Source organism: Lissotriton helveticus, chromosome 2_1 (assembly GCF_964261635.1).
Source record: "Lissotriton helveticus chromosome 2_1, aLisHel1.1, whole genome shotgun sequence".
Classification (NCBI taxonomy): domain Eukaryota; kingdom Metazoa; phylum Chordata; class Amphibia; order Caudata; family Salamandridae; genus Lissotriton; species Lissotriton helveticus.
This window is the reverse complement of record NC_136059.1, coordinates 1,514,908,101-1,514,921,722: the sequence shown is the minus strand read 5'-3', so window position 1 is coordinate 1,514,921,722 and position 13,622 is coordinate 1,514,908,101.

The following is a 13,622-nucleotide window of genomic DNA, read 5'->3' as shown; positions in this document are numbered from 1 at the left end:
TCACAGTAATTGTGGACTTCAAAGCCTCTAGCATATCCCTCTGGATGGGAGCCCAGCCTTAATAACTGCTCCTTCCGGCTCTGTGCAGAGCAGAAAAACAGGTTTCTTTCCAGTGTACACAGGGCAAGAATGGTTTATGGTGGATGCATTGCCAAGTTTTTGGTGATATGAGTAACCATTCACTGTATCTATGTGGATGAAAATAATATCTAATATGAATTCAACATCTCTTTGGAGGACAGTGGCTCCACCTTCAGGCCAGCATCATCTTTCAGACTTTTAGCTTGAGATGCAAGGCAATAATGAATGGTGTACCAGTAAACATGGCTCAAACTCGCCACCTTTGAAGACCACTGTGAACCAAAAAGCCAGACCATGTCAAGGTTCTGAACTCGGAAAGCAAGAAACCATGAGCCTATGTATCACTGAGGATATTGACCATCACCACCACACATCAGGCTTGCACCAGCCCCTCCTGCAGTTCAGAAAGGAGTTGAAGAGTCCCTGTTTCAACAAGGCTCTGACTTCAAGATGATAATGCAAGCACCATTATCACGTTAGAACAAGAGAGACAGGAGGGAGCCAACAGGAGCAGACAGTATGAGCGATAGTTGTAAAGTAATCCACCACACAGTTCCGTACAAGCATGCGTGAGGTAGTGGAAGGGTCCAAGCACGCATCCAACAGCATTAGATGAGACAGCAATGGTCCACTGTGCTCAGCCAAGATGTAATTGACAAATTCTCAAACAAATGGCCAAAAAAGGCAGGTCAAAGAAACTGTCAATTGCGAAACAGCCAGACCTAAAAACTACCTTCTCAGATATTGATAAGGAACCTCTCCACTCCTCCGCCCCCTTAACATGCCGTCCTCGTTTACTCCTTCCTTGTGCATAATCTTGAATGGATCTCACCTCTGGCCCTTTACACAACACCACTTTACTTTTTTGCTCGATCTATATACACTCTGTAAATACCAAATACATAGAAATGTATTTTTGCCAATTCATGCTTCTCCCCATGTCCTAAATTCTCCCTTCAAACAAATAGCAGTTTTCCTTGGGTGACCAGATTCACCACCATAGCTTCAATTCAATCCAGATTTTGAAATGTCAGAAGTTGAGCTCTATATTGAGTTAAGCACTTGCTTCGGTCATCTGAGTATGATGCTCATCCTTCTAGAATGGATACACTGAGCACCATTTATTTAGACAATAATATTTATTATTGAACTGTCTTGTGGTTTCTCTGTCAACTTGGGGAGTTCTGGCCGAGGTTAAAATCAGTGGAGAAACTCTGGTGCTAAGGACTATCAATGTACCACTTACTTAAGAGATGTTAAAAAAAAAAAGATTTTTGGAACGCATGGCTGCACTTCAGTAACTTGTAATAGGAGAGATGGAAGGTGGTCAATGGAGTCTGTGGAATATATTTATTTATTTATTTTAAAAGTTTTGTATAGGGCGAACATGACCCAAGTGGGTATCAGAGCGCTTTACATATGGGTTGCGGAGACAAAATATGGTAGAGCTGGGCGAGCCAACAAATTGAGAGGGAGAGCCACCTCATACAACAAAAATCACATACAATTCTTTAGTCTCTTTAAAAAAAATGTTTTTATTTCTTTAACATATGAAAGTCTTGACATTAGTTCATCAGATTATAGCACTGCACTGAGAAGTGCTTATTAAAAGTGATTCTTTTTAAACATAAGCTATTAGTGAACTAATAAAGAAAGAGAGTTGTCATGTAAACTTTGTCCGTGGGCCAGATTAATATAGAGCAACATTATAATCTATAAAATGAGACTCAATAGGTTTTTGTACAGCTGGTATTCTGAATTCACACATTTGAAATTGTTTTTAAACACGATGATGAAGAAAAAAGAGTTTTTGTGAAATAAAATCCTTGCATGAAATCACACAATTTAAGTAGGGAAAGTGAGTTTTATCCAGGTTTACTGGTTTCGCTTTGTACAAATCAGCCACTAAATGGATATCTATTTGTCTTTCCTTTTTTATGTTAACATTTTGTTAACTCTTTGTGCATTTTTCTGCAGTTTTTTTTATAGAGTACGAACCCGACCTGGAGGTATTGGAGCACTTTGACATGAGCATCAGTTACATCACACATTATTTTCCTAAGCATGGGGAGATTAAGGGATTTGCCCAGAATCACAAATTGACCTCCAGGCTCCAACCTTGTTCCTCAGTTCCAAAGGGGGAAGCTCTGGCTGTAACCACCACCTGGGCAGAGGGAGGGTGGCAGGCAGCAGTCACGCGAAAGCTCGGCTTGCTATGGGCTCGAGGGTTCCTAGAGGACCACAAGCTGAGCTAGAGCCAGTATTCAGGATCGAGCATGGCTCGAGCTTTCAGTGACTCGCCCACCTGTGGCGGAATGCACGACTGATCTTCCATAACATTATCGTAAAATAAGTGATGTACACACAGGATGTGGATTAAAGCTTGTGCTCTCTCTCTCTCTCTAATGCCTTTGTCTGTGCATTCTAATTTGATAAATAAGCTACTGAGTGTGCGCGAAAAGGGTGTGTGGGACACTACACTGATTAGAGTGCATGCACCAATTCGTGTGTAGCACTCATCTCAGCAATGGGTGGTGTCCACATCTTAGCAACAGGTGGTGAGTTATTTCAGGTATACTCCACAGGCAATTGGGATTGCTGGGTAACATTTCAACAATTGGGTGCCTTTGCTAAATGGTCAAGCAAAGTGGGATTATGGGAATCCATTTACATTAGGAGGGTACCTGCCCTGAATACAGCCTTGGGAGGTTGCCCAGCTTCAGGCACCCCAGTGGGCCAGTGCGGTATGCGGTACCCTGGATTTCAGGTAATACAGTATATCCCAGTTTTCTGTTATTCTTGGAAAGGTAAGACCAGTCCTGGAATCCATTTACGTTAGGAGGGCATCTGACCTCGATACAACTTGGGGGAGTCTGCCCAGTTTGAGGCACCCCGGTGGGCCACTGCGGTATTCAGTGCCCTGGATTTCAGGTAATAACAGTTTGCCGTTGCATGTTGGGGCCTGCCGGCGCAATGTGTGGAGCTGAGTGGAGAGCTTCGCTGGATGAGTCGGTCAACCTCCATGGCAAGACCAAGCTCAAATGCAGGTATAAGGTGGTGCCTAATTTTCTAATATCAAGCTCAAATGCAGGTATGAGGTAGTGCCTAATTTTCTAATATCTGTCCTGATTTACTTAATGCCTTTCACAGTTTAAGGTGGCTATAGCTTAAATGCTGTGAATAATTTTATATATCTAAACAGTATGCTTTCTCCCAGTGGTGTTTTTTTCTTAGAAAATGTAAAGCCAGGGTCCCCATTTTTGGGGCGCCAATGAGTCTGGACAAGGGTGAAGAGGAGGTTTTCTTAAACAGGCTTCCATTCATACATAAAGCCAACACTGGCTAAAAATATGTGGCCTTTAGGGTTTCGGTCTCCCGCATTGGCAGACCTGCAGGGCGACAGCAGCCCATTAATGGGCACAGCCCTGTACGCATACATTAAGGTAGAATATAGTGGCAGAGAAAAGCAGCCGGTTCTGTAATTGGGGCAGAGTACAAAGGTCAGGATTAAGCCTAGAGGCAGGTACCCCCAGGGCCAAAGTGATATCTTGGGTACAGCCCAGTACAGGTTCAAGGGGTTGGCTTTGCTTAATTTTCCATTAAGTTAAAATCTATAACATTCCAGGTTACGTTGGGTGGGCTTAAACAAGCTTTACAATCAAGCACCGTTCCCAAGCAGTCCCTTAGTCAGGCAATAATATCATCAGTAGTGCTCACCCATTTCATTACAAAAATCGTGGCGGGTGCCTCAACAGGCACAAGGTTGCGCAACTTGCCTTAGTAAATGTGAGGGATCAGTCCCACAGAGAGTGGGTGCATCTCTCAGGAAATGCACATAAGCTCTTTAATCATATTATACTGGTGGCAATTCAGGAGCACTGTCTGCACCAAAGGGGGAGGGTGAGTACGCCGGGTAGTATTCACATGTGCAGAGGGTAGGCGGAAAAGGAGGAGCATATTGCGCCGTCAGGCCCCAATGCGCGACAGCAAACAGTTGCATTACTTGAACTCCAGGGCACCGCATTAACGCACGGGCCCACCGGGGTGCCTGAACACAGGCATCCTCCCCAAGGTTCTACTCAGTCCATACATTGCGGGTTAGTGCAGTAAAGTCCAGGACCACCGTCAGGTCGGTCCTCCTTTTCCGCCTACCCTCTGCACATGTGGATCCTACCCCCTCCTGGGGTCCATCTAGTTGCTGAACTTCCCTTGTTGTGCATCCCCCTTTGTTAACTGTCAGTGCTCCACCACTCCGCGAAGCCATGTTCTTCTGCTGGGTGGGTGGGTGGTCGACACTGTGCCTCTGAAGCTTGCTGAAGGTCTGAGGGGACAAAGAGGCCAACTATTCTAGGGGTTAGCCTTAAATACACTCCCTGCGCGCCCTGATGACACCACTTCCATTATAGCAAAACACCCCCTCCTTACCCAACCCAGGCTCAGTCATGTGGCGCAACTAAGGACGCCCATCCCCTAGGTGCGGGGGGGGGGGCGCCTGTTCATTTCTGAACTATCTGACAGACAAAGTTAGTGGTGTTGATGGAGGATCTTTAGTTGTTGCAAAGCACGGTATCGATTTCGTTGAAGTGGGAGAAACTTGTGAAATCCTCATTTCAGCCTGTCATCCTGGGACATACACTTAAAGGTGTGTTTGCACAGGGAATTCAGGTGACAGTTTAAGACAGTGCTTTACATGGCAATATAGAAAGGCTGTACTCACTATTATGTTAATGTAGAAAAGTCTTAATTTTTATTAAAGACAGGGAGGTGAGTATTCTGCATTACTTTCCTGCTGTTTATTTTTAGGGCAGCCAGTTGGTAAACAGAGACAACATATGGCAATAGAGTAAACCACAATACCAAGCATCCAGCTGCAAAACAACTACCAATGTATAGTACACAGGTGATTAATCAGTCCACTATACATAGGCACATCAGAGGTAGTTCTGCTGTTCCTTATGTTAGGTTGCTTAGTACAGAAAAAGGGAATACAGTGAAAAGATGTAAATGCAGAAAAGAACTATAATTACAATCCATTCTTTATATTCAGAAGAAAAATCAGACAGACCGGGGAACTACTGTAGACTCTGGAATTGTAAAAGAGATAAACAAAACTAGCAATCCAGAAATGAAAGTGCGTGGATACTGAGAAGGATGGTAACTTGTGAAATTACATTAAAGAAGTGGGATAATCCTCGCCTGCGTGTCTTTAACAAAATTAGGACCTCCCTACACTGAAAACGTAGAAAATTGCATTTTATGTCTAGGTCGGCGCCTCCTATTATGCATTTTTAACGCATATTAACAACCGCAAAATAAGCATGCAAAACTGGCTTATAATAAGATACTTTGAATGTAGATGCTGATAAGAAATCAACTGCTCTCAGAATGTTTTCCAACCTGGCTTCTGCCCAATAGGTTTTAGAGGCCATCACACCCCTAGGTGAGTGAGTGAGCACCAAACACAAATATGTCAATCCCACCATGAGACATGACCCATTTCACGGATCTGGACAAAGCAGCTAAGGATACTGGGGAATGGAGTTTTATAAATGGAATGTCTATTGAGTCACTATGGCCAGGAGGCAAACCTCTCTGTTGATTTGGGAAAGACACAAAGATATCATGATGAATGGGGGAATGATATCATGATGAATGGGGGCCTGATTCCAAGGAAGTAGGAACCTGTCTGTTGCTAGATTTAAAGGATCTGTGCCCACATGCATCAAAGGCAATTGCATTCGCAAACGGTGCGAATCGCAAAATTCGGCCGTTTGCGAATGCAATTTCCTTTATTGGGATGCATCATGTTTTTTCATTTTTTCGCAATTTAAGGAATCGCAATTATGTTGCGATTTCATAAATTGCGATTGCATTTAAGAAATCGCAATTTTTGATTTCTAAAATGCAATGCATGAATATTTTTTTTGCGAATTCGCAAATTGGAAGAGGTAAATTACCATGAAGTTGAACTTCATGGTAATTTGCGAAAACTTACAAAAATGCACAAAAGTGCATTTTTTAAAGTTTAATTTTACACACACACATGCCCTTGGGGCATGTGTGTGTGAAAAATGTTCTTAAAGTTTAATTTCAGGGGTGCAGGGGGGTCCTTGGGACCCCCCCGCACCCTTGAAATAGCATTCTCATTTTGCGTTTCCTTAATTGCGAATCGCAAAATGAGAATGGCTTCCCATTCATTCCTATTGGCCTCTAGGCTCATAGGAATCAATGGGAAGGGATTCCTTAATTGCGATTCGCAAATTGTGAATCGCAATTAAGGAAAATTAAGAAATCGCAAAAAAATTGCGATTTCCTAATGCATAGCATTTTGCGATTTCTTAATTGCGATTCCTTAATTTTCGCAATTAAGAAATCGCAAAATGTAACAATGATGCATGTGGCCGCTGGTGTCTACCTGTAAAACTGAGGAAGTTGAGAATTCAACCAAGAAGGGACTAGACCTCTATTGGAAAATGAACATACATCTGGTGAAGGTGTTGAAAGGCTGGCATAAGGAGATGCCATTCAATGGAGTCTCTGAGATGTCACAAGCACAAATCCACCAACGAGGTTTAGGTGATCTGGCAGACATTCTACATTATCTGATGTGTGGGAGACGATAATAATCCAAAAACTACTTTGCTAGGGTTGATAGAAATGTTTAACATGTGCAGTCTTGATAGTTGACCACTGCTATGAGATTGTCTATTCTGAGTAGTACTGAGCAACATTTCTGATTTTGTGTGAATGTTTGTTTCACATGGAGCCTACAAGAAGCTGTATATAGTTGATGTGCATCAACAAGTCATTCTGTGACCATGCACCGCCAGTCGAGAGGTGGCCACAGCGAGCGCCTACATCTGATTCTAATAGAATTTCTGGGGTAGAATAGAATATAGTTCTTCTGTTGTAAGTATGCAGATGTTCTAGCAACCATTTGTTTCTCTTCTCCTATTTGTAAGTCTAACATGAATCATATTTGTGTACCTTAGGGCCAGATGTACAAGCATTTCATTTTGTGAATCTTTAATTACGATTTTTTGTGACTCGCAATTAGAGACACACAAAAGGAAATGTATTAATGTGTCTCAGACGCATTAGAGATTCCCAATGGGGGTTGCAATGGACCTGCCTCATCAATATTCATAAGGCAGGTCGTAATTTGCAACCCATTGGGAATGTATAATAACACAGGGATGGTGGCTGGATGGGGACAGGAGACCACTATATTTTGCGAGTCGGTCATTGGTTAGCGACTCTCAAAATAGGGGTTGGTACACAGCAGAAGCTGTTTTAGCAGTTGTAAACTACCCGATTCTCCATTTGCGCCCAATGAAAATGGTCATACATGCCTCCTGAGATCCCCCTTTAAGTGGCACATTTTCGATCTCTAACATGGTCAATAATGGAAAGGCCCAATGAAGTGGATCTCTCATGAATGAAACTACTATTCTGTAATTTGAGCCTGGTGTTAGCAAACAGGGATCTGGCCAAACACTGGGGGACCTCTGAGATACCAAATATGGAGGAATGGAAAATGAGAATGGGCCTGTACATTGATTGATTTTGGTTTTGTAGGGCGCCTGAATGTCCTGAGGCGCCTTGGCACTGTGTCTGTCTTTAGGAGGAGGGGCTGCTAAACCTAGCAGAAAGGGTTGTGTACAAGATCAGGGGCCGCCCACGTAAGTTCCTCAAGATATGTGTTAGTTGTATTGATTACTATGAGCTGGATATCCAGGATGATGCGAATTATGTGTTCTCAGCCCAGAACATCTGACTCATGCAGTTTGATCTATTGTTCCTATCAAGTCGCTGTTGATATCTTTTTCTCTTATATAACTATTATTGACCTATGTATTAACACCTGATGTACTGATGCCCTTCCGCACTTTTCTCTTATTTGCACTGGGTGCTCGTTTGTGCTCTTTTTGTCATGATTTACAAACAAAAACACAAATAAAATAAAATAAATGTATAAAAAAATAATAAGCCCTCAGCCTCAGGTCCCTCTTCCAAAGATGTGATTGCAGCCATTTTGGGGTCTAACTGTCTTTGAGTCGCTCCAGAGAAATCGTTCCATTCGCATTCCCAGTAAAATATGTGTCCCTTTAGCTCAAACTAGGCAATTTATATGAATCCATTGTATTAGGCCACTTCTTGGCTTATCAGCCATCTTAAAAATCTTAGGGGCTCATTTCGATGGCGGGCGGACATCAATCCGCCCACCATTGTTGCGGTGCTGGGACCGCCCGACAGACGTGCGGCGGTCCCACCACTGCAATCCGGATGCGCCTGCCATACTGGCGGGCGCATCCAGGGCATTTTACATTGCTGACCATGCGCAATGCTAAAATGCCATGCTGCGCATTTCCCTGCATTAGGGGCAGCCACCATGCAGTGCTTGCCACACAGTGCAGGGAAATGCAGGGGGTACCATGGGTACCCCCCTTAGTGCACCCCCAACACAGAGGGGGCTCACAACGGGCCCCCAAATCCAGCCTCTGCTTGTGTTTTCACAGTGGGATGACCGCCGCGAAAAGACAGGCGAAAAGGGATTTCATAATTCCTACGGCAGTTTTTGGTTCCACAAGGCGGGTGGAAGAGGACCGCCTTGCAGAACCGTGGCAGACGGACTTTCTGTCCGCCACAGACACATTTGCCGGCCCGGCAGTTGCAGTCCTTCCGCCATCATAATGACCCCCAAAGTAACTGGCCCCATCTTGTCCTGACAGGCTCACCAGGCTTTGTTTAATTAATTTCAATAGATCCTTTCCATCTTGATAAAATATTTCAAGAGCTTGGGCTCTGTTGCCACAGCTGACAGTACTTAGCCGACAATAGTGGGGAATTCTCACTTCAGTTTGTTCCTTATGGGCTTATCGAAATAAGTCCTAACCCTTGGGAGAATATATTTCCCAACATGTGAGATGGTGTGCCACTCTTTGGCTAAGAGATAGAGATTGAAGGTTCAAAAGAAGATGTTGCAGAGTACCAAATAACTCTGAATGAGTTTGAAGATCTTTATTCTCATTTAGAAATATCAATGCTCAGTTAATCTTATGTTTGCTTGGATCAAACTAACTATCCTGTACATCCGAATCATAATCAATATATATGAGTGTATCTGAATCATCAGTACAATCTTGCTATAAAGCAGAATGAGGTATTTTTCTTCTTTTCAAATTAACCTCTTTCCCAGAGGGTCTGTGTACTAGCTGAAGCCCAATGTCAATTTAGGATGAACCACCCTCCATCTAAACCCTGAGACTGTTGAAATCTTCTCAGCAAAAATACCTCAGAAGGTCCATGTTTTAATTTATAAGATGTCTTTAAACTATGTCTGACAATATGCTTTGTTGGAAATTGAAAGATGTAACAGTCTTCACCAAAATCATTATTTGCCGTACAAATCCTACTACCACCAGCAGGCTGGGTGTGCGCCATAATTATATCTTTCCTATTTCTCCCAATATTTTGTACTGTTTCTCCAACTCGGGCAATAACGGAATTTGTAACAGATGTATTTCAAAATGCCTTAAATTTCCTTTAAATACCTCCCCACTTGTGTCCATATCTTGCTCCTGAGAATAATTTTCGTCTAACATTGAAGATTCATTCATTTTCCCAGGCTCACCAGCTGAAAGAATATAATTTGTTTTATATAAAGATGAAAAATTAAGATTTTCTTTCCTGCACAAGCCTTTTCCAACTGGAAACAATGGATTTGTGTCCTTTTACCAATATAGGGGAAGTCCACAAAGTTATAATATTTACTTGTCATGCAAGGTAACACTTGGAATGCCTCTATACTAAAAACACATGAACTGAGCAGTCTTAAAGTATCAAAAATGGACACCTGAGCAGAAGCACTCCCTCAGGAGAACAGCTTGGGAGAAAGCAAGAAGGGTGCAAACCCCACAGGTGGCTCTTTGCAGTGCATGGCAAGGTGACCTGGAGCAGCTAGTCTCAGTCACAGGTGATCTAGGAAGAAATACTACTGACACTGTCCTCAAAGAGGAGATTATACTGAAACCTAAAGGTAATGGGTGGTATGATTGCAAATGGTTCAGCCACTGGCAATTGCTAAGGCCGCATTCCAGCCCAGCATTTATTTGCCCATTATGCCACATCAGTGGTGTAGCAAGGGGGGGTGTGGGCGGCGGCCTAGTTTTGGGGGCGGCGCTCATATCTGCCGCAGCAAATGTAGGAATCGCCAGCACCCCCAGCTCCTACCTGCGGCCAATCACCAGCATCCCCCACCCCATGTTGCCTGCAGCTCTCGTGGGGCTGCAAATGCAGGGACCTTCATGGGTGGCCAAAAGCTTAGCTACACCACTGTGCCACATGAAACAGGGACAATAATAAACAAATTATACTTGGTCCTGCTACAAAAGGAGAATTGCCATTAGAACTGCTAGGCTCTGGGAGTCCATTGTATTTATGCCCTCTGTGCCACTGTAGACAAGGACCAGCCTTATGAAAACCAGACTTGGCCCTGCTTTGGAAGAAACAGCCAGCCAAAATGTCAGACCAGGTCTCCTCTGTGGTACATTGTTTTTTTTAATTTACTTTGCCACTTCAGACAGAGACAAGTCTTATGCAAGTCTGACTTGATCATGCTCATAGAGGAACAGTCCAGCCCAAATTGCAAGAGGAGGTGTTATCACCAATGAAGGGCTGTACTGGATCTTGGGATCATGGGTCAAGTGCATGGCTCAGACAGGTACGATAGTCCCACACAGACATAGAAGAGAGACTTCTGAGCAGCATGCCATACTGGGGGAGGCACCCTCACCAAGTAAATATATTTCCAGATGCAAATGCTACCTGAGAAAGAGGTCAAATGGCCGCATTTTAACAGGAAGATGGCTTTGATGATGAGTAAGGAGAATGGGAAGGAGAATGATGTCGAAACTGACTTTTTTCTACCTCAAGGTACTAATGGCAAATTGTAAAACAAGGCAGCAATCCCATTTGCACACCACAACATTGTATATATAGACCTGCTTCTATCAGTGTCCTGTCGCATCGTAAAGTCTATCTACAGTTTGGAAGGAAAATGTCAGTTTCAATGAAAGGGTTACAACACTAGAGTATAGAATGAGCACCAATGAGGAAATAAAGGAGTAGCGGGTCCAACACATACCCAAGAGTCATCATGCTGAACAAGAGCTACCAACTCCCCGATGCAGCGTGCGCAATGTAAATTGTTTCATATATGTATTTATTTACTTAACTCTGTACCTCCGTATGCCGGAGTTTACTACCCCCCAACCTGCCCCTCCCCCGCCCCTCCCCCGCTCTGCCCCGCAGCACACCCTCGGCAAGCAGCCACTGCTTATAAGGAGTGCATACCCTGGGCTATCCACTCCTAAATTGGGGGATGTCTCATCCTCCCACTTTAGAGTGTATACTGCTTTTGGTAATTTTCAAATATCCACCAACCTTCAAAATACCACCTATGTCTTTTGGGATCCTTAGAAACAGTGGTTCTATGCAAGTCTTTAGGACAGGTGAGTGCCGAAAAGGATGATCCTAAGGGACACCTTGCACAGACATTTTGTTGGACCCGGCCTCATGGCGTGGTCCTACCCCTCCCGCATGGCGGGCCCAGGACGACATCGGCCCTCCACCCAGCATCGGGCAGCCCTTTTGCCCGACACTGCACGCCCCAACATTGCTGGTCCGGGCACCATCCCGGACCCCCCCCTACCGGCCTGGCCCCATCGTGGGCCCCTCACGACCTAAGCACGAGGCCGCGCCCGACTCCATCTTGGGCCCACCACGTCACGACCACGTGGCTCCGGCCCCGTCCCAGGCCCAGCGAAGCCCAGACATCGAGGCACCAAGATCTACCCAGGTGGTCGAGTGGCCACTCGACAGATCCCGGAGGAGGGGAGTTTTGATGGCCCTCCAACCGTCCCCGTACGCCTGGTATCGATCACCCCCGGCATCCCTGGGTGCTGGCTCCACCCCCCTGCTGGGTGTCTGGACACCATCTTCCCAGCCCCTCTGACCCCCAGGAGCGAGGGTCCGGACATCAAAGGACTCCAGTCCTATATCTGGGCCAGCCCCGGAGTAGGACGGCAGTTGTATCCTGGACTGGAAAGCCCTGCTGACGCTGTCACGGCCGACCCCAGAAGAACTCATTTCCTGGAACCTGAAGAGAACTTGAGAGCCTGCTGGCGCTGCCACGGCCCACCTTTGCCGAACCATCTTGAGAGCCTGCTGGCGCTGCCGCGGCCCACCTTTGCCGAACCATCTTGGGAGCCTGCTGGCGCTGCCGCGGCCCACCTTTGCCGAACCATCTTGGGAGCGTGCTGGCGCTGCCGCGGCCCCCCTTTGCCGAACCATCTTGAGAGCCTGCTGGCGCTGCCGCGGCCCACCTTTGCCGAACCATCTTGGGAGACTGCTGGCGCTGCCGTGGCCCACCTTTGCTGAACCATCTTGAGAGCCTGCTGGCGCTGCCGCGGCCCACCTTTGCCGAACCATCTTGAGAGCCTGCTGGCGCTGCCGCGGCTCAACCTCTCAGAACCCCCGGCTCGAGGATTGAGAGCTGTGCGCAGGGTATCCCTTCATACACCCCAACCGAGACTGTCCCGCTTCCCTGACCCCCCTTTTTGGAGACTTTACAGACCCCTCGGTCTACTTGTACATATCGCTGGGAACCAGCAGCCTTTATTTCCTGATAAAGCTTACGAACTCGACCTCTGGTGTGGTGTCCATTTGTAGTGTGTGGTTACTCTGCTGTGTGATCCTAGGAGAGGGCCCTCACCCAGGAGGCCTCTCAGTAACGCTCGGCTACTTCTTGACGGAGAGGTGGACCTAGGGGTGGTCAGTCAGACATCTTCTGCCGCCCCGGGGTCGCCTTTCTAACATTGGTGGCAGGCAACGGGATCCGAGCCGACGCAGATCGTACAGAGAGTAATTAGCTCACTACCGAGAAAAACACACCGCGACCATGACTACTCAGGAAACCAGACCGACGGCGGAATTCCAGAAAGAAAATATGGAAGATTACAGCCACAAGGAATTAAAACAATTCTGCAAGGACCTAGGCATCGCTACCACGGGCCTCAACACCAAAGAGGACTTTAAATCAGCCCTGCAAGCCTGGGCGGACGCCGATAACGCGCCGCCCCAGAATGAAGATAACCCGGGACCAAACGGGCGCCCGGAGACCGACGCGAACCCAGCGGGGGAAAGACCCGCAAACCTGGACACGGGCCTCCCCCACGGAGACGCCCGAGAACAAGAGAAGAACCGGCTCCACGAGTTGGAGCTCGCCCGACTCCGACAAGAAGGAGAGATACAGCTGGCAGAAAGGAAATTAGCCCTCGAGTAACTACGGCTAGAAGGAGACCTAGAGGAAAGGCGAAGACAACGAGACCTCGAAGAAAAGAAACTCATGCTCGAGCATGGGCGCGGCCTCAAAGAACTGGAAATCAAGGCCAAGACAACAGAAACCGGCACCGCCGGGGGTAAGACCTCACCCCCGCCGGTGGACACGAAGGTGCACATACCCAAGGAGGTCGTCAAAG